At 60.6% G+C, this 12,039-nt stretch overlaps 28 non-coding genes and 31 pseudogenes across 28 annotated transcripts; all 59 read right to left on the bottom strand.

The window, feature by feature from the left end:
- Positions 1 to 11: 11 nt before the first annotated feature.
- Positions 12 to 130, bottom strand: LOC137557890 (5S ribosomal RNA; annotated as a pseudogene).
- Positions 131 to 213: 83 nt separating this feature from the next.
- LOC137555754 (5S ribosomal RNA) lies at positions 214 to 332 on the bottom strand. Its single transcript, XR_011028424.1, has one exon. It is a non-coding gene; the product is annotated as a 5S ribosomal RNA (ribosomal RNA).
- Positions 333 to 415: 83 nt separating this feature from the next.
- On the bottom strand, positions 416 to 534 carry LOC137555753 (5S ribosomal RNA). The gene has a single exon (XR_011028423.1). It is a non-coding gene; the product is annotated as a 5S ribosomal RNA (ribosomal RNA).
- Positions 535 to 617: 83 nt separating this feature from the next.
- On the bottom strand, positions 618 to 736 carry LOC137558838 (5S ribosomal RNA; annotated as a pseudogene).
- Positions 737 to 820: 84 nt separating this feature from the next.
- Positions 821 to 939, bottom strand: LOC137559100 (5S ribosomal RNA; annotated as a pseudogene).
- Positions 940 to 1,022: 83 nt separating this feature from the next.
- LOC137548001 (5S ribosomal RNA) lies at positions 1,023 to 1,141 on the bottom strand (annotated as a pseudogene).
- Positions 1,142 to 1,224: 83 nt separating this feature from the next.
- On the bottom strand, positions 1,225 to 1,343 carry LOC137555752 (5S ribosomal RNA). The gene has a single exon (XR_011028422.1). It is a non-coding gene; the product is annotated as a 5S ribosomal RNA (ribosomal RNA).
- Positions 1,344 to 1,426: 83 nt separating this feature from the next.
- Positions 1,427 to 1,545, bottom strand: LOC137556885 (5S ribosomal RNA; annotated as a pseudogene).
- An 83-nt stretch (positions 1,546 to 1,628) lies between these two features.
- On the bottom strand, positions 1,629 to 1,747 carry LOC137555751 (5S ribosomal RNA). Its single transcript, XR_011028421.1, has one exon. It is a non-coding gene; the product is annotated as a 5S ribosomal RNA (ribosomal RNA).
- Positions 1,748 to 1,830: 83 nt separating this feature from the next.
- On the bottom strand, positions 1,831 to 1,949 carry LOC137555749 (5S ribosomal RNA). Its single transcript, XR_011028420.1, has one exon. It is a non-coding gene; the product is annotated as a 5S ribosomal RNA (ribosomal RNA).
- Positions 1,950 to 2,032: 83 nt separating this feature from the next.
- On the bottom strand, positions 2,033 to 2,151 carry LOC137555747 (5S ribosomal RNA). Its single transcript, XR_011028418.1, has one exon. It is a non-coding gene; the product is annotated as a 5S ribosomal RNA (ribosomal RNA).
- An 83-nt stretch (positions 2,152 to 2,234) lies between these two features.
- LOC137555746 (5S ribosomal RNA) lies at positions 2,235 to 2,353 on the bottom strand. Its single transcript, XR_011028417.1, has one exon. It is a non-coding gene; the product is annotated as a 5S ribosomal RNA (ribosomal RNA).
- Positions 2,354 to 2,436: 83 nt separating this feature from the next.
- LOC137555745 (5S ribosomal RNA) lies at positions 2,437 to 2,555 on the bottom strand. Its single transcript, XR_011028416.1, has one exon. It is a non-coding gene; the product is annotated as a 5S ribosomal RNA (ribosomal RNA).
- An 84-nt stretch (positions 2,556 to 2,639) lies between these two features.
- LOC137555744 (5S ribosomal RNA) lies at positions 2,640 to 2,758 on the bottom strand. Its single transcript, XR_011028414.1, has one exon. It is a non-coding gene; the product is annotated as a 5S ribosomal RNA (ribosomal RNA).
- Positions 2,759 to 2,841: 83 nt separating this feature from the next.
- Positions 2,842 to 2,960, bottom strand: LOC137557548 (5S ribosomal RNA; annotated as a pseudogene).
- An 83-nt stretch (positions 2,961 to 3,043) lies between these two features.
- LOC137555743 (5S ribosomal RNA) lies at positions 3,044 to 3,162 on the bottom strand. The gene has a single exon (XR_011028413.1). It is a non-coding gene; the product is annotated as a 5S ribosomal RNA (ribosomal RNA).
- Positions 3,163 to 3,245: 83 nt separating this feature from the next.
- On the bottom strand, positions 3,246 to 3,364 carry LOC137555741 (5S ribosomal RNA). The gene has a single exon (XR_011028411.1). It is a non-coding gene; the product is annotated as a 5S ribosomal RNA (ribosomal RNA).
- An 83-nt stretch (positions 3,365 to 3,447) lies between these two features.
- On the bottom strand, positions 3,448 to 3,566 carry LOC137559158 (5S ribosomal RNA; annotated as a pseudogene).
- An 83-nt stretch (positions 3,567 to 3,649) lies between these two features.
- Positions 3,650 to 3,768, bottom strand: LOC137555740 (5S ribosomal RNA). Its single transcript, XR_011028410.1, has one exon. It is a non-coding gene; the product is annotated as a 5S ribosomal RNA (ribosomal RNA).
- A 61-nt stretch (positions 3,769 to 3,829) lies between these two features.
- LOC137557889 (5S ribosomal RNA) lies at positions 3,830 to 3,948 on the bottom strand (annotated as a pseudogene).
- Positions 3,949 to 4,031: 83 nt separating this feature from the next.
- Positions 4,032 to 4,150, bottom strand: LOC137555738 (5S ribosomal RNA). Its single transcript, XR_011028409.1, has one exon. It is a non-coding gene; the product is annotated as a 5S ribosomal RNA (ribosomal RNA).
- Positions 4,151 to 4,233: 83 nt separating this feature from the next.
- Positions 4,234 to 4,352, bottom strand: LOC137549646 (5S ribosomal RNA; annotated as a pseudogene).
- Positions 4,353 to 4,435: 83 nt separating this feature from the next.
- Positions 4,436 to 4,554, bottom strand: LOC137555737 (5S ribosomal RNA). The gene has a single exon (XR_011028408.1). It is a non-coding gene; the product is annotated as a 5S ribosomal RNA (ribosomal RNA).
- An 83-nt stretch (positions 4,555 to 4,637) lies between these two features.
- On the bottom strand, positions 4,638 to 4,756 carry LOC137555736 (5S ribosomal RNA). Its single transcript, XR_011028407.1, has one exon. It is a non-coding gene; the product is annotated as a 5S ribosomal RNA (ribosomal RNA).
- An 83-nt stretch (positions 4,757 to 4,839) lies between these two features.
- LOC137555735 (5S ribosomal RNA) lies at positions 4,840 to 4,958 on the bottom strand. The gene has a single exon (XR_011028406.1). It is a non-coding gene; the product is annotated as a 5S ribosomal RNA (ribosomal RNA).
- Positions 4,959 to 5,041: 83 nt separating this feature from the next.
- Positions 5,042 to 5,160, bottom strand: LOC137548785 (5S ribosomal RNA). Its single transcript, XR_011026744.1, has one exon. It is a non-coding gene; the product is annotated as a 5S ribosomal RNA (ribosomal RNA).
- An 83-nt stretch (positions 5,161 to 5,243) lies between these two features.
- LOC137549625 (5S ribosomal RNA) lies at positions 5,244 to 5,362 on the bottom strand (annotated as a pseudogene).
- Positions 5,363 to 5,446: 84 nt separating this feature from the next.
- On the bottom strand, positions 5,447 to 5,565 carry LOC137549146 (5S ribosomal RNA; annotated as a pseudogene).
- An 83-nt stretch (positions 5,566 to 5,648) lies between these two features.
- On the bottom strand, positions 5,649 to 5,767 carry LOC137555734 (5S ribosomal RNA). The gene has a single exon (XR_011028405.1). It is a non-coding gene; the product is annotated as a 5S ribosomal RNA (ribosomal RNA).
- An 83-nt stretch (positions 5,768 to 5,850) lies between these two features.
- Positions 5,851 to 5,969, bottom strand: LOC137556982 (5S ribosomal RNA; annotated as a pseudogene).
- An 83-nt stretch (positions 5,970 to 6,052) lies between these two features.
- Positions 6,053 to 6,171, bottom strand: LOC137558837 (5S ribosomal RNA; annotated as a pseudogene).
- Positions 6,172 to 6,254: 83 nt separating this feature from the next.
- On the bottom strand, positions 6,255 to 6,373 carry LOC137557887 (5S ribosomal RNA; annotated as a pseudogene).
- Positions 6,374 to 6,456: 83 nt separating this feature from the next.
- Positions 6,457 to 6,575, bottom strand: LOC137548579 (5S ribosomal RNA; annotated as a pseudogene).
- Positions 6,576 to 6,658: 83 nt separating this feature from the next.
- On the bottom strand, positions 6,659 to 6,777 carry LOC137558448 (5S ribosomal RNA; annotated as a pseudogene).
- Positions 6,778 to 6,860: 83 nt separating this feature from the next.
- On the bottom strand, positions 6,861 to 6,979 carry LOC137551257 (5S ribosomal RNA; annotated as a pseudogene).
- Positions 6,980 to 7,063: 84 nt separating this feature from the next.
- Positions 7,064 to 7,182, bottom strand: LOC137557090 (5S ribosomal RNA; annotated as a pseudogene).
- Positions 7,183 to 7,265: 83 nt separating this feature from the next.
- On the bottom strand, positions 7,266 to 7,384 carry LOC137548828 (5S ribosomal RNA; annotated as a pseudogene).
- An 83-nt stretch (positions 7,385 to 7,467) lies between these two features.
- Positions 7,468 to 7,586, bottom strand: LOC137548372 (5S ribosomal RNA; annotated as a pseudogene).
- An 83-nt stretch (positions 7,587 to 7,669) lies between these two features.
- Positions 7,670 to 7,788, bottom strand: LOC137555733 (5S ribosomal RNA). The gene has a single exon (XR_011028403.1). It is a non-coding gene; the product is annotated as a 5S ribosomal RNA (ribosomal RNA).
- Positions 7,789 to 7,871: 83 nt separating this feature from the next.
- Positions 7,872 to 7,990, bottom strand: LOC137550343 (5S ribosomal RNA). Its single transcript, XR_011026910.1, has one exon. It is a non-coding gene; the product is annotated as a 5S ribosomal RNA (ribosomal RNA).
- A 94-nt stretch (positions 7,991 to 8,084) lies between these two features.
- LOC137557807 (5S ribosomal RNA) lies at positions 8,085 to 8,203 on the bottom strand (annotated as a pseudogene).
- Positions 8,204 to 8,286: 83 nt separating this feature from the next.
- LOC137558073 (5S ribosomal RNA) lies at positions 8,287 to 8,405 on the bottom strand (annotated as a pseudogene).
- Positions 8,406 to 8,488: 83 nt separating this feature from the next.
- Positions 8,489 to 8,607, bottom strand: LOC137557886 (5S ribosomal RNA; annotated as a pseudogene).
- Positions 8,608 to 8,658: 51 nt separating this feature from the next.
- Positions 8,659 to 8,777, bottom strand: LOC137557402 (5S ribosomal RNA; annotated as a pseudogene).
- Positions 8,778 to 8,860: 83 nt separating this feature from the next.
- Positions 8,861 to 8,979, bottom strand: LOC137555732 (5S ribosomal RNA). Its single transcript, XR_011028402.1, has one exon. It is a non-coding gene; the product is annotated as a 5S ribosomal RNA (ribosomal RNA).
- Positions 8,980 to 9,062: 83 nt separating this feature from the next.
- LOC137547609 (5S ribosomal RNA) lies at positions 9,063 to 9,181 on the bottom strand (annotated as a pseudogene).
- An 83-nt stretch (positions 9,182 to 9,264) lies between these two features.
- LOC137555731 (5S ribosomal RNA) lies at positions 9,265 to 9,383 on the bottom strand. The gene has a single exon (XR_011028401.1). It is a non-coding gene; the product is annotated as a 5S ribosomal RNA (ribosomal RNA).
- A 275-nt stretch (positions 9,384 to 9,658) lies between these two features.
- On the bottom strand, positions 9,659 to 9,777 carry LOC137550432 (5S ribosomal RNA). Its single transcript, XR_011026920.1, has one exon. It is a non-coding gene; the product is annotated as a 5S ribosomal RNA (ribosomal RNA).
- An 83-nt stretch (positions 9,778 to 9,860) lies between these two features.
- LOC137548827 (5S ribosomal RNA) lies at positions 9,861 to 9,979 on the bottom strand (annotated as a pseudogene).
- An 83-nt stretch (positions 9,980 to 10,062) lies between these two features.
- LOC137557885 (5S ribosomal RNA) lies at positions 10,063 to 10,181 on the bottom strand (annotated as a pseudogene).
- An 83-nt stretch (positions 10,182 to 10,264) lies between these two features.
- On the bottom strand, positions 10,265 to 10,383 carry LOC137556979 (5S ribosomal RNA; annotated as a pseudogene).
- Positions 10,384 to 10,466: 83 nt separating this feature from the next.
- Positions 10,467 to 10,585, bottom strand: LOC137556978 (5S ribosomal RNA; annotated as a pseudogene).
- Positions 10,586 to 10,668: 83 nt separating this feature from the next.
- LOC137555729 (5S ribosomal RNA) lies at positions 10,669 to 10,787 on the bottom strand. The gene has a single exon (XR_011028399.1). It is a non-coding gene; the product is annotated as a 5S ribosomal RNA (ribosomal RNA).
- An 83-nt stretch (positions 10,788 to 10,870) lies between these two features.
- Positions 10,871 to 10,989, bottom strand: LOC137556695 (5S ribosomal RNA). Its single transcript, XR_011029335.1, has one exon. It is a non-coding gene; the product is annotated as a 5S ribosomal RNA (ribosomal RNA).
- An 83-nt stretch (positions 10,990 to 11,072) lies between these two features.
- LOC137558679 (5S ribosomal RNA) lies at positions 11,073 to 11,191 on the bottom strand (annotated as a pseudogene).
- Positions 11,192 to 11,274: 83 nt separating this feature from the next.
- LOC137555727 (5S ribosomal RNA) lies at positions 11,275 to 11,393 on the bottom strand. The gene has a single exon (XR_011028398.1). It is a non-coding gene; the product is annotated as a 5S ribosomal RNA (ribosomal RNA).
- Positions 11,394 to 11,476: 83 nt separating this feature from the next.
- Positions 11,477 to 11,595, bottom strand: LOC137555726 (5S ribosomal RNA). Its single transcript, XR_011028397.1, has one exon. It is a non-coding gene; the product is annotated as a 5S ribosomal RNA (ribosomal RNA).
- Positions 11,596 to 11,678: 83 nt separating this feature from the next.
- On the bottom strand, positions 11,679 to 11,797 carry LOC137556977 (5S ribosomal RNA; annotated as a pseudogene).
- An 83-nt stretch (positions 11,798 to 11,880) lies between these two features.
- Positions 11,881 to 11,999, bottom strand: LOC137555725 (5S ribosomal RNA). The gene has a single exon (XR_011028396.1). It is a non-coding gene; the product is annotated as a 5S ribosomal RNA (ribosomal RNA).
- Between the last annotated feature and the right edge of the window lie 40 nt (positions 12,000 to 12,039).

Raw genomic sequence — 12,039 nt, 5'->3', positions numbered from 1 at the left:
ACCCAAAAAAACGCCTGCAGCACCTGGGGTTCACAGCCGGTCTCCCATGCAGCTACTAACCAGGCCTGAAGCCGCTTAGCTTCCGCGATCTGACGAGAGCGGGCGCTTTCGGCTTAGTGTGGCCGCAGGAAAACTCCAAGGCGCCGTTCCGGCGCCTTGAAGGTGAGGCTTCCCACGCGTGCTCATAGCCATTGGGCCTCAAACCCAAAAAAACGCCTGCAGCACCTGGGGTTCACAGCCGGTCTCCCATGCAGCTACTAACCAGGCCTGAAGCCGCTTAGCTTCCGCGATCTGACGAGAGCGGGCGCTTTCGGCTTAGTGTGGCCGCAGGCAAACTGCAAGGCGCCGTTCCGGCGCCTTGAAGGTGAGGCTTCCCACGCGTGCTCATAGCCATTGGGCCTCAAACCCAAAAAAACGCCTGCAGCACCTGGGGTTCACAGCCGGTCTCCCATGCAGCTACTAACCAGGCCTGAAGCCGCTTAGCTTCCGCGATCTGACGAGAGCGGGCGCTTTCGGCTTAGTGTGGCCGCAGGCAAACTCCAAGTCGCCGTTTCGGCGCCTTGAAGGTGAGGCTTCCCACGCGTGCTCATAGCCATTGGGCCTCAAACCCAAAAAAACGCCTGCAGCACCTGGGGTTCACAGCCGGTCTCCCATGCAGCTACTAACCAGGCCTGAAGCCGCTTAGCTTCCGCAATCTGACGAGAGCGGGCGCTTTCGGCTTAGTGTGGCCGCAGGCAAACTCCAAGGCGCCGTTTCGGCGCCTTGAAGGTGAGGCTTCCCACGCGTGCTCATAGCCATTGGGCCTCAAACCCAAAAAAAACGCCTGCAGCACCTGGGGTTCACAGCCGGTCTCCCATGCAGCTACTAACCAGGCCTGAAGCCGCTTAGCTTCCGTGATCTGACGAGAGCGGGCGCTTTCGGCTTAGTGTGGCCGCAGGCAAACTCCAAGGCGCCGCTTCGGCGCCTTGGAGGTGAGGCTTCCCACGCGTGCTCATAGCCATTGGGCCTCAAACCCAAAAAAACGCCTGCAGCACCTGGGGTTCACAGCCGGTCTCCCATGCAGCTACTAACCAGGCCTGAAGCCGCTTAGCTTCCGCAATCTGAAGAGAGCGGGCGCTTTCGGCTTAGTGTGGCCGCAGGCAAACTCCATGGCGCCGTTTCGGCGCCTTGAAGGTGAGGCTTCCCACGCGTGCTCATAGCCATTGGGCCTCAAACCCAAAAAAACGCCTGCAGCACCTGGGGTTCACAGCCGGTCTCCCATGCAGCTACTAACCAGGCCTGAAGCCGCTTAGCTTCCGCGATCTGACGAGAGCGGGCGCTTTCGGCTTAGTGTGGCCGCAGGCAAACTCCAAGGCGCCGTTTCGGCGCCTTGAAGGTGAGGCTTCCCACGCGTGCTCATAGCCATTGGGCCTCAAACCCAAAAAAACGCCTGCAGCACCTGGGGTTCACAGCCGGTCTCCCATGCAGCTACTAACCAGGCCTGAAGCCACTTAGCTTCCGCGATCTGACGAGAGCGGGCGCTTTTGGCTTAGTGTGGCCGCAGGCAAACTCCAAGGCGCCGTTTCGGCGCCTTGAAGGTGAGGCTTCCCACGCGTGCTCATAGCCATTGGGCCTCAAACCCAAAAAAACGCCTGCAGCACCTGGGGTTCACAGCCGGTCTCCCATGCAGCTACTAACCAGGCCTGAAGCCGCTTAGCTTCCGCGATCTGACGAGAGCGGGCGCTTTCGGCTTAGTGTGGCCGCAGGCAAACTCCAAGGCGCCGTTTCGGCGCCTTGAAGGTGAGGCTTCCCACGCGTGCTCATAGCCATTGGGCCTCAAACCCAAAAAAACGCCTGCAGCACCTGGGGTTCACAGCCGGTCTCCCATGCAGCTACTAACCAGGCCTGAAGCCGCTTAGCTTCCGCGATCTGACGAGAGCGGGCGCTTTCGGCTTAGTGTGGCCGCAGGCAAACTCCAAGGCGCCGTTTCGGCGCCTTGAAGGTGAGGCTTCCCACGCGTGCTCATAGCCATTGGGCCTCAAACCCAAAAAACCGCCTGCAGCACCTGGGGTTCACAGCCGGTCTCCCATGCAGCTACTAACCAGGCCTGAAGCCGCTTAGCTTCCGCGATCTGACGAGAGCGGGCGCTTTCGGCTTAGTGTGGCCGCAGGCAAACTCCAAGGCGCCGTTTCGGCGCCTTGAAGGTGAGGCTTCCCACGCGTGCTCATAGCCATTGGGCCTCAAACCCAAAAAAACGCCTGCAGCACCTGGGGTTCACAGCCGGTCTCCCATGCAGCTACTAACCAGGCCTGAAGCCGCTTAGCTTCCGCGATCTGACGAGAGCGGGCGCTTTCGGCTTAGTGTGGCCGCAGGCAAACTCCAAGGCGCCGTTTCGGCGCCTTGAAGGTGAGGCTTCCCACGCGTGCTCATAGCCATTGGGCCTCAAACCCAAAAAAACGCCTGCAGCACCTGGGGTTCACAGCCGGTCTCCCATGCAGCTACTAACCAGGCCTGAAGCCGCTTAGCTTCCGCGATCTGACGAGAGCGGGCGCTTTCGGCTTAGTGTGGCCGCAGGCAAACTCCAAGGCGCCGTTTCGGCGCCTTGAAGGTGAGGCTTCCCACGCGTGCTCATAGCCATTGGGCCTCAAACCCAAAAAAAACGCCTGCAGCACCTGGGGTTCACAGCCGGTCTCCCATGCAGCTACTAACCAGGCCTGAAGCCGCTTAGCTTCCGCGATCTGACGAGAGCGGGCGCTTTCGGCTTAGTGTGGCCGCAGGCAAACTCCAAGGCGCCGTTTCGGCGCCTTGAAGGTGAGGCTTCCCACGCGTGCTCATAGCCATTGGGCCTCAAACCCAAAAAAACGCCTGCAGCACCTGGGGTTCACAGCCGGTCTCCCATGCAGCTACTAACCAGGCCTGAAGCCGCTTAGCTTCCGCGATCTGACGAGAGCGGGCACTTTCGGCTTAGTGTGGCCGCAGGCAAACTCCAAGTCGCCGTTCCGGCGCCTTGAAGGTGAGGCTTCCCACGCGTGCTCATAGCCATTGGGCCTCAAACCCAAAAAAACGCCTGCAGCACCTGGGGTTCACAGCCGGTCTCCCATGCAGCTACTAACCAGGCCTGAAGCCGCTTAGCTTCCGCGATCTGACGAGAGCGGGCGCTTTCGGCTTAGTGTGGCCGCAGGCAAACTCCAAGGCGCCGTTTCGGCGCCTTGAAGGTGAGGCTTCCCACGCGTGCTCATAGCCATTGGGCCTCAAACCCAAAAAAACGCCTGCAGCACCTGGGGTTCACAGCCGGTCTCCCATGCAGCTACTAACCAGGCCTGAAGCCGCTTAGCTTCCGCGATCTGACGAGAGCGGGCGCTTTCGGCTTAGTGTGGCCGCAGGCAAACTCCAAGGCGCCATTTCGGCGCCTTGAAGGTAAGGCTTCCCACGCGTGCTCATAGCCATTGGGCCTCAAACCCAAAAAAACGCCTGCAGCACCTGGGGTTCACAGCCGGTCTCCCATGCAGCTACTAACCAGGCCTGAAGCCGCTTAGCTTCCGCGATCTGACGAGAGCGGGCGCTTTCGGCTTAGTGTGGCCGCAGGGAAACTCCAAGGCGCCGTTTCGGCGCCTTGAAGGTGAGGCTTCCCACGCGTGCTCATAGCCATTGGGCCTCAAACCCAAAAAAACGCCTGCAGCACCTGGGGTTCACAGCCGGTCTCCCATGCAGCTACTAACCAGGCCTGAAGCCGCTTAGCTTCCGCGATCTGACGAGAGCGGGCGCTTTCGGCTTAGTGTGGCCGCAGGCAAACTCCAAGGTGAGGCTTCCCACGCGTGCTCATAGCCATTGGGCCTCAAACCCAAAAAAACGCCTGCAGCACCTGGGGTTCACAGCCGGTCTCCCATGCAGCTACTAACCAGGCCTGAAGCCGCTTAGCTTCCGCGATCTGACGAGAGCGGGCGCTTTCGGCTTAGTGTGGCCGCAGGAAAACTCCAAGGCGCCGTTTCGGCGCCTTGAAGGTGAGGCTTCCCACGCGTGCTCATAGCCATTGGGCCTCAAACCCAAAAAAACGCCTGCAGCACCTGGGGTTCACAGCCGGTCTCCCATGCAGCTACTAACCAGGCCTGAAGCCGCTTAGCTTCCGCGATCTGACGAGAGCGGGCGCTTTCGGCTTAGTGTGGCCGCAGGCAAACTCCAAGGCGCCGTTTCGGCGCCTTGAAGGTGAGGCTTCCCACGCGTGCTCATAGCCATTGGGCCTCAAACCCAAAAAGACGCCTGCAGCACCTGGGGTTCACAGCCGGTCTCCCATGCAGCTACTAACCAGGCCTGAAGCCGGTTAGCTTCTGCGATCTGACGAGAGCGGGCGCTTTCGGCTTAGTGTGGCCGCAGGCAAACTCCAAGGCGCCGTTTCGGCACCTTGAAGGTGAGGCTTCCCACGCGTGCTCATAGCCATTGGGCCTCAAACCCAAAAAAACGCCTGCAGCACCTGGGGTTCACAGCCGGTCTCCCATGCAGCTACTAACCAGGCCTGAAGCCGCTTAGCTTCCGCGATCTGACGAGAGCGGGCGCTTTCGGCTTAGTGTGGCCGCAGGCAAACTCCAAGGCGCCGTTTCGGCGCCTTGAAGGTGAGGCTTCCCACGCGTGCTCATAGCCATTGGGCCTCAAACCCAAAAAAACGCCTGCAGCACCTGGGGTTCACAGCCGGTCTCCCATGCAGCTACTAACCAGGCCTGAAGCCGCTTAGCTTCCGCGATCTGACGAGAGCGGGCGCTTTCGGCTTAGTGTGGCCGCAGGCAAACTCCAAGGCGCCGTTTCGGCGCCTTGAAGGTGAGGCTTCCCACGCGTGCTCATAGCCATTGGGCCTCAAACCCAAAAAAACGCCTGCAGCACCTGGGGTTCACAGCCGGTCTCCCATGCAGCTACTAACCAGGCCTGAAGCCGCTTAGCTTCCGCGATCTGACGAGAGCGGGCGCTTTCGGCTTAGTGTGGCCGCAGGCAAACTCCAAGGCGCCGTTCCGGCGCCTTGAAGGTGAGGCTTCCCACGCGTGCTCATAGCCATTGGGCCTCAAACCCAAAAAAATGCCTGCAGCACCTGGGGTTCACAGCCGGTCTCCCATGCAGCTACTAACCAGGCCTGAAGCCGCTTAGCTTCCGCGATCTGACGAGAGCGGGCGCTTTCGGCTTAGTGTGGCCGCAGGCAAACTCCAAGGCGCCGTTCCGGCGCCTTGAAGGTGAGGCTTCCCACGCGTGCTCATAGCCATTGGGCCTCAAACCCAAAAAAACGCCTGCAGCACCTGGGGTTCACAGCCGGTCTCCCATGCAGCTACTAACCAGGCCTGAAGCCGCTTAGCTTCCACGATCTGACGAGAGCGGGCGCTTTCGGCTTAGTGTGGCCGCAGATAAACTCCAAGGCGCCGTTTCGGCGCCTTGAAGGTGAGGCTTCCCACGCGTGCTCATAGCCATTGGGCCTCAAACCCAAAAAAAACGCCTGCAGCACCTGGGGTTCACAGCCGGTCTCCCATGCAGCTACTAACCAGGCCTGAAGCCGCTTAGCTTCCGCTATCTGACGAGAGCGGGCGCTTTCGGCTTAGTGTGGCCGCAGGAAAACTCCAAGGCGCCGTTTCGGCGCCTTGAAGGTGAGGCTTCCCACGCGTGCTCATAGCCATTGGGCCTCAAACCCAAAAAAACGCCTGCAGCACCTGGGGTTCACAGCCGGTCTCCCATGCAGCTACTAACCAGGCCTGAAGCCGCTTAGCTTCCGCGATCTGACGAGAGCGGGCGCTTTCGGCTTAGTGTGGCCGCAGGCAAACTCCAAGGCGCCGTTTCGGCGCCTTGAAGGTGAGGCTTCCCACGCGTGCTCATAGCCATTGGGCCTCAAACCCAAAAAAACGCCTGCAGCACCTGGGGTTCACAGCCGGTCTCCCATGCAGCTACTAACCAGGCCTGAAGCCGCTTAGCTTCCGCGATCTGACGAGAGCGGGCGCTTTCGGCTTAGTGTGGCCACAGGCAAACTCCAAGGCGCCGTTTCGGCGCCTTGAAGGTGAGGCTTCCCACGCGTGCTCATAGCCATTGGGCCTCAAGCCCAAAAAAACGCCTGCAGCACCTGGGGTTCACAGCCGGTCTCCCATGCAGCTACTAACCAGGCCTGAAGCCGCTTAGCTTCCGCAATCTGACGAGAGCGGGCGCTTTCGGCTTAGTGTGGCCGCAGGCAAACTCCAAGGCGCCGTTTCGGCACCTTGAAGGTGAGGCTTCCCACGCGTGCTCATAGCCATTGGGCCTCAAACCCAAAAAAACGCCTGCAGCACCTGGGGTTCACAGCCGGTCTCCCATGCAGCTACTAACCAGGCCTGAAGCCGCTTAGCTTCCGCGATCTGACGAGAGCGGGCGCTTTCGGCTTAGTGTGGCCGCAGGAAAACTCCAAGGCGCCGTTCCGGCGCCTTGAAGGTGAGGCTTCCCACGCGTGCTCATAGCCATTGGGCCTCAAACCCAAAAAAACGCCTGCAGCACCTGGGGTTCACAGCCGGTCTCCCATGCAGCTACTAACCAGGCCTGAAGCCGCTTAGCTTCCGCAATCTGACGAGAGCAGGCGCTTTCGGCTTAGTGTGGCCGCAGGCAAACTCCAAAGCGCCGTTTCGGCGCCTTGAAGGTGAGGCTTCCCACGCGTGCTCATAGCCATTGGGCCTCAAACCCAAAAAAACGCCTGCAGCACCTGGGGTTCACAGCCGGTCTCCCACGCAGCTACTAACCAGGCCTGAAGCCGCTTAGCTTCCGCGATCTGACGAGAGCAGGCGCTTTCGGCTTAGTGTGGCCGCAGGCAAACTCCAAGGCGCCGTTTCGGCGCCTTGAAGGTGAGGCTTCCCACGCGTGCTCATAGCCATTAGGCCTCAAACCCAAAAAAACACCTGCAGCACCTGGGGTTCACAGCCGGTCTCCCATGCAGCTACTAACCAGGCCTGAAGCCGCTTAGCTTCCGCGATCTGACGAGAGCGGGCGCTTTCGGCTTAGTGTGGCCAAAGGCAAACTCCAAGGCGCCGTTTCGGCGCCTTGAAGGTGAGGCTTCCCACGCGTGCTCATAGCCATTGGGCCTCAAACCCAAAAAAAACGCCTGCAGCACCTGGGGTTCACAGCCGGTCTCCCATGCAGCTACTAACCAGGCCTGAAGCCGCTTAGCTTCCGCGATCTGACGAGAGCGGGCGCTTTCGGCTTAGTGTAGCCGCAGGCAAACTCCAAGGCGCCGTTTCGGCGCCTTGAAGGTGAGGCTTCCCACGCGTGCTCATAGCCATTGGGCCTCAAACCCAAAAAAACGCCTGCAGCACCTGGGGTTCACAGCCGGTCTCCCATGCAGCTACTAACCAGGCCTGAAGCCGCTTAGCTTCCGCGATCTGACGATAGCGGGCGCTTTCGGCTTAGTGTGGCCGCAGGCAAACTCCAAGGCGCCGTTTCGGCGCCTTGAAGGTGAGGCTTCCCACGCGTGCTCATAGCCATTGGGCCTCAAACCCAAAAAAACGCCTGCAGCACCTGGGGTTCACAGCCGGTCTCCCATGCAGCTACTAACCAGGCCTGAAGGCGCTTAGCTTCCGCGATCTGACGAGAGCGGGTGCTTTTGGCTTAGTGTGGCCGCAGGCAAACTCCAAGGCTCCGTTTCGGCGCCTTGAAGGTGAGGCTTCCCACGCGTGCTCATAGCCATTGGGCCTCAAACCCAAAAAAACGCCTGCAGCACCTGGGGTTCACAGCCGGTCTCCCATGCAGCTACTAACCAGGCCTGAAGCCGCTTAGCTTCCGCGATCTGACGAGAGCGGGCGCTTTCGGCTTAGTGTGGCCGCAGGCAAACTCCAAGGCGCCGTTTCGGCGCCTTGAAGGTGAGGCTTCCCACGCGTGCTCATAGCCATTGGGCCTCAAACCCAAAAAAACGCCTGCAGCACCTGGGGTTCACAGCCGGTCTCCCATACAGCTACTAACCAGGCCTGAAGCCGCTTAGCTTCCGCGATCTGACGAGAGCGGGCGCTTTCGGCTTAGTGTGGCCGCAGGCAAACTCCAAGGCGCCGTTTCGGCGCCGTTTCGGCGCCTTGAAGGTGAGGCTTCCCACGCGTGCTCATAGCCATTGGGCCTCAAACACAAAAAAACGCCTGCAGCACCTGGGGTTCACAGCCGGTCTCCCATGCAGCTACTAACCAGGCCTGAAGCCGCTTAGCTTCCGCGATCTGACGAGAGCAGGCGCTTTCGGCTTAGTGTGGCCGCAGGCAAACTCCAAGGCGCCGTTTCGGCGCCTTGAAGGTGAGGCTTCCCACGCGTGCTCATAGCCATTGGGCCTCAAACCCAAAAAAACGCCTGCAGCACCTGGGGTTCACAGCCGGTCTCCCATGCAGCTACTAACCAGGCCTGAAGCCACTTAGCTTCCGCGATCTGACGAGAGCGGGCGCTTTCGGCTTAGTGTGGCCGCAGGCAAACTCCAAGGCGCCGTTTCGGCGCCTTGAAGGTGAGGCTTACCACGCGTGCTCATAGCCATTGGGCCTCAAACCCAAAAAAACGCCTGCAGCACCTGGGGTTCACAGCCGGTCTCCCATGCAGCTACTAACCAGGCCTGAAGCCGCTTAGCTTCCGCGATCTGACGAGAGCGGGCGCTTTCGGCTTAGTGTGGCCGCAGGAGTGAGGCTTCCCACGCGTGCTCATAGCCATTGGGCCTCAAACCCAAAAAAACACCTGCAGCACCTGGGGTTCACAGCCGGTCTCCCATGCAGCTACTAACCAGGCCTGAAGCCGCTTAGCTTCCGCGATCTGACGAGAGCGGGCGCTTTCGGCTTAGTGTGGCCGCAGGCAAACTCCAAGGCGCCGTTTCGGCGCCTTGAAGGTGAGGCTTCCCACGCGTGCTCATAGCCATTGGGCCTCAAACCCAAAAAAACGCCTGCAGCACCTGGGGTTCACAGCCGGTCTCCCATGCAGCTACTAACCAGGCCTGAAGCCGCTTAGCTTCCGCGATCTGACGAGAGCGGGCGCTTTCGGCTTAGTGTGGCCGCAGGCAAACTCCAAGGCGCCGTTTCGGCGCCTTGAAGGTGAGGCTTCCCACGCGTGCTCATAGCCATTGGGCCTCAAACCCAAAAAAACGCCTGCAGCACCTGGGGTTCACAGCCGGTCTCCCATGCAGCTACTAACCAGGGCTGAAGCCGCTTAGCTTCCGCGATCTGACGAGAGCGGGCGCTTTCGGCTTAGTGTGGCCGCAGGCAAACTCCAAGGCGCCGTTTCGGCGCCTTGAAGGTGAGGCTTCCCACGCGTGCTCATAGCCATTGGGCCTCAAACCCAAAAAAACGCCTGCAGCACCTGGGGTTCACAGCCGGTCTCCCATGCAGCTACTAACCAGGCCTGAAGCCGCTTAGCTTCCGCGATCTGACGAGAGCGGGCGCTTTCGGCTTAGTGTGGCCGCAGGCAAACTCCAAGGCGCCGTTTCGGCGCCTTGAAGGTGAGGCTTCCCACGCGTGCTCATAGCCATTGGGCCTCAAACCCAAAAAAACGCCTGCAGCACCTGGGGTTCACAGCCGGTCTCCCATGCAGCTACTAACCAGGCCTGAAGCCGCTTAGCTTCCGCGATCTGACGCTTTCGGCTTAGTGTGGCCGCAGGCAAACTCCAAGGCGCCGTTTCGGCGCCTTGAAGGTGAGGCTTCCCACGCGTGCTCATAGCCATTGGGCCTCAAACCCAAAAAACCGCCTGCAGCACCTGGGGTTCACAGGCGGTCTCCCATGCAGCTACTAACCAGGCCTGAAGCCGCTTAGCTTCCGCGATCTGACGAGAGCGGGCGCTTTCGGCTTAGTGTGGCCGCAGGCAAACTCCAAGGCGCCGTTTCGGCGCCTTGAAGGTGAGGCTTCCCACGCGTGCTCATAGCCATTGGGCCTCAAACCCAAAAATACGCCTGCAGCACCTGGGGTTCACAGCCGGTCTCCCATGCAGCTACTAACCAGGCCTGAAGCCGCTTAGCTTCCGCGATCTGACGATAGCGGGCGCTTTCGGCTTAGTGTGGCCGCAGGCAAACTCCAAGGCGCCGTTTCGGCGCCTTGAAGGTGAGGCTTTCCACGCGTGCTCATAGCCATTGGGCCTCAAACCCAAAAAAACGCCTGCAGCACCTGGGGTTCACAGCCGGTCTCCCATGCAGCTACTAACCAGGCCTGAAGCCGCTTAGCTTCCGCGATCTGACGAGAGCGGGCGCTTTCGGCTTAGTGTGGCCGCAGGAAAACTCCAAGGCGCCGTTTCGGCGCCTTGAAGGTGAGGCTTCCCACGCGTGCTCATAGCCATTGGGCCTCAAACCCAAAAAAACGCCTGCAGCACCTGGGGTTCACAGCCGGTCTCCCATGCAGCTACTAACCAGGCCTGAAGCCGCTTAGCTTCCGCGATCTGACGAGAGCGGGCGCTTTCGGCTTAGTGTGGCCACAGGCAAACTCCAAGGCGCCGTTTCGGCGCCTTGAAGGTGAGGCTTCCCACGCGTGCTCATAGCCATTGGGCCTCAAACCCAAAAAAACGCCTGCAGCACCTGGGGTTCACAGCCGGTCTCCCATGCAGCTACTAACCAGGCCTGAAGCCGCTTAGCTTCCGCGATCTGACGAGAGCGGGCGCTTTCGGCTTAGTGTGGCCACAGGCAAACTCCAAGGCGCCGTTTCGGCGCCTTGAAGGTGAGGCTTCCCACGCGTGCTCATAGCCATTGGGCCTCAAACCCAAAAAGACGCCTGCAGCACCTGGGGTTCACAGCCGGTCTCCCATGCAGCTACTAACCAGGCCTGAAGCCGCTTAGCTTCCGCGATCTGACGAGAGCGGGCGCTTTCGGCTTAGTGTGGCCGCAGGCAAACTCCAAGGCGCCGTTCCGGCGCCTTGAAGGTGAGGCTTCCCACGCGTGCTCATAGCCATTGGGCCTCAAACCCAAAAAAACACCTGCAGCACCTGGGGTTCACAGCCGGTCTCCCATGCAGCTACTAACCAGGCCTGAAGCCGCTTAGCTTCCGCGATCTGATGAGAGCGGGCGCTTTCGGCTTAGTGTGGCCGCAGGCAAACTCCAAGGCGCCGTTTCGGCGCCTTGAAGGTGAGGCTTCCCACGCGTGCTCATAGCCATTGGGCCTCAAACCCAAAAAAACGCCTGCAGCACCTGGGGTTCACAGCCGGTCTCCCATGCAGCTACTAACCAGGCCTGAAGCCGCTTAGCTTCCACGATCTGACGAGAGCGGGCGCTTTCGGCTTAGTGTGGCCGCAGGCAAACTCCAAGGCGCCGTTTCGGCGCCTTGAAGGTGAGGCTTCCCACGCGTGCTCATAGCCATTGGGCCTCAAACCCAAAAAACCGCCTGCAGCACCTGGGGTTCACAGCCGGTCTCCCATGCAGCTACTAACCAGGCCTGAAGCCGCTTAGCTTCCGCGATCTGACGAGAGCGGGCGCTTTCGGCTTAGTGTGGCCGCAGGCAAACTCCAAGGCGCCGTTTCGGCGCCTTGAAGGTGAGGCTTCCCACGCGTGCTCATAGCCATTGGGCCTCAAACCCAAAAAACCGCCTGCAGCACCTGGGGTTCACAGCCGGTCTCCCATGCAGCTACTAACCAGGCCTGAAGCCGCTTAGCTTCCGCGATCTGACGAGAGCGGGCGCTTTCGGCTTAGTGTGGCCGCAGGCAAACTCCAAGGCTCCGTTTCGGCGCCTTGAAGGTGAGGCTTCCCACGCGTGCTCATAGCCATTGGGCCTCAAACCCAAAAAAACGCCTGCAGCACCTGGGGTTCACAGCCGGTCTCCCATGCAGCTACTAACCAGGCCTGAAGCCGCTTAGCTTCCGCGATCTGACGAGAGCGGGCGCTTTCGGCTTAGTGTGGCCACAGGCAAACTCCAAGGCGCCGTTTCGGCGCCTTGAAGGTGAGGCTTCCCACGCGTGCTCATAGCCATTGGGCCTCAAACCCAAAAAGACGCCTGCAGCACCTGGGGTTCACAGCCGGTCTCCCATGCAGCTACTAACCAGGCCTGAAGCCGCTTAGCTTCCGCGATCTGACGAGAGCGGGCGCTTTCGGCTTAGTGTGGCCGCAGGCAAACTCCAAGGCGCCGTTCCGGCGCCTTGAAGGTGAGGCT

Source organism: Hyperolius riggenbachi, chromosome 2 (assembly GCF_040937935.1).
Source record: "Hyperolius riggenbachi isolate aHypRig1 chromosome 2, aHypRig1.pri, whole genome shotgun sequence".
NCBI lineage: Eukaryota > Metazoa > Chordata > Amphibia > Anura > Hyperoliidae > Hyperolius > Hyperolius riggenbachi.
Note: the sequence above shows the minus strand (reverse complement) of the source record. Positions and strands in the feature narration are given on the sequence as shown.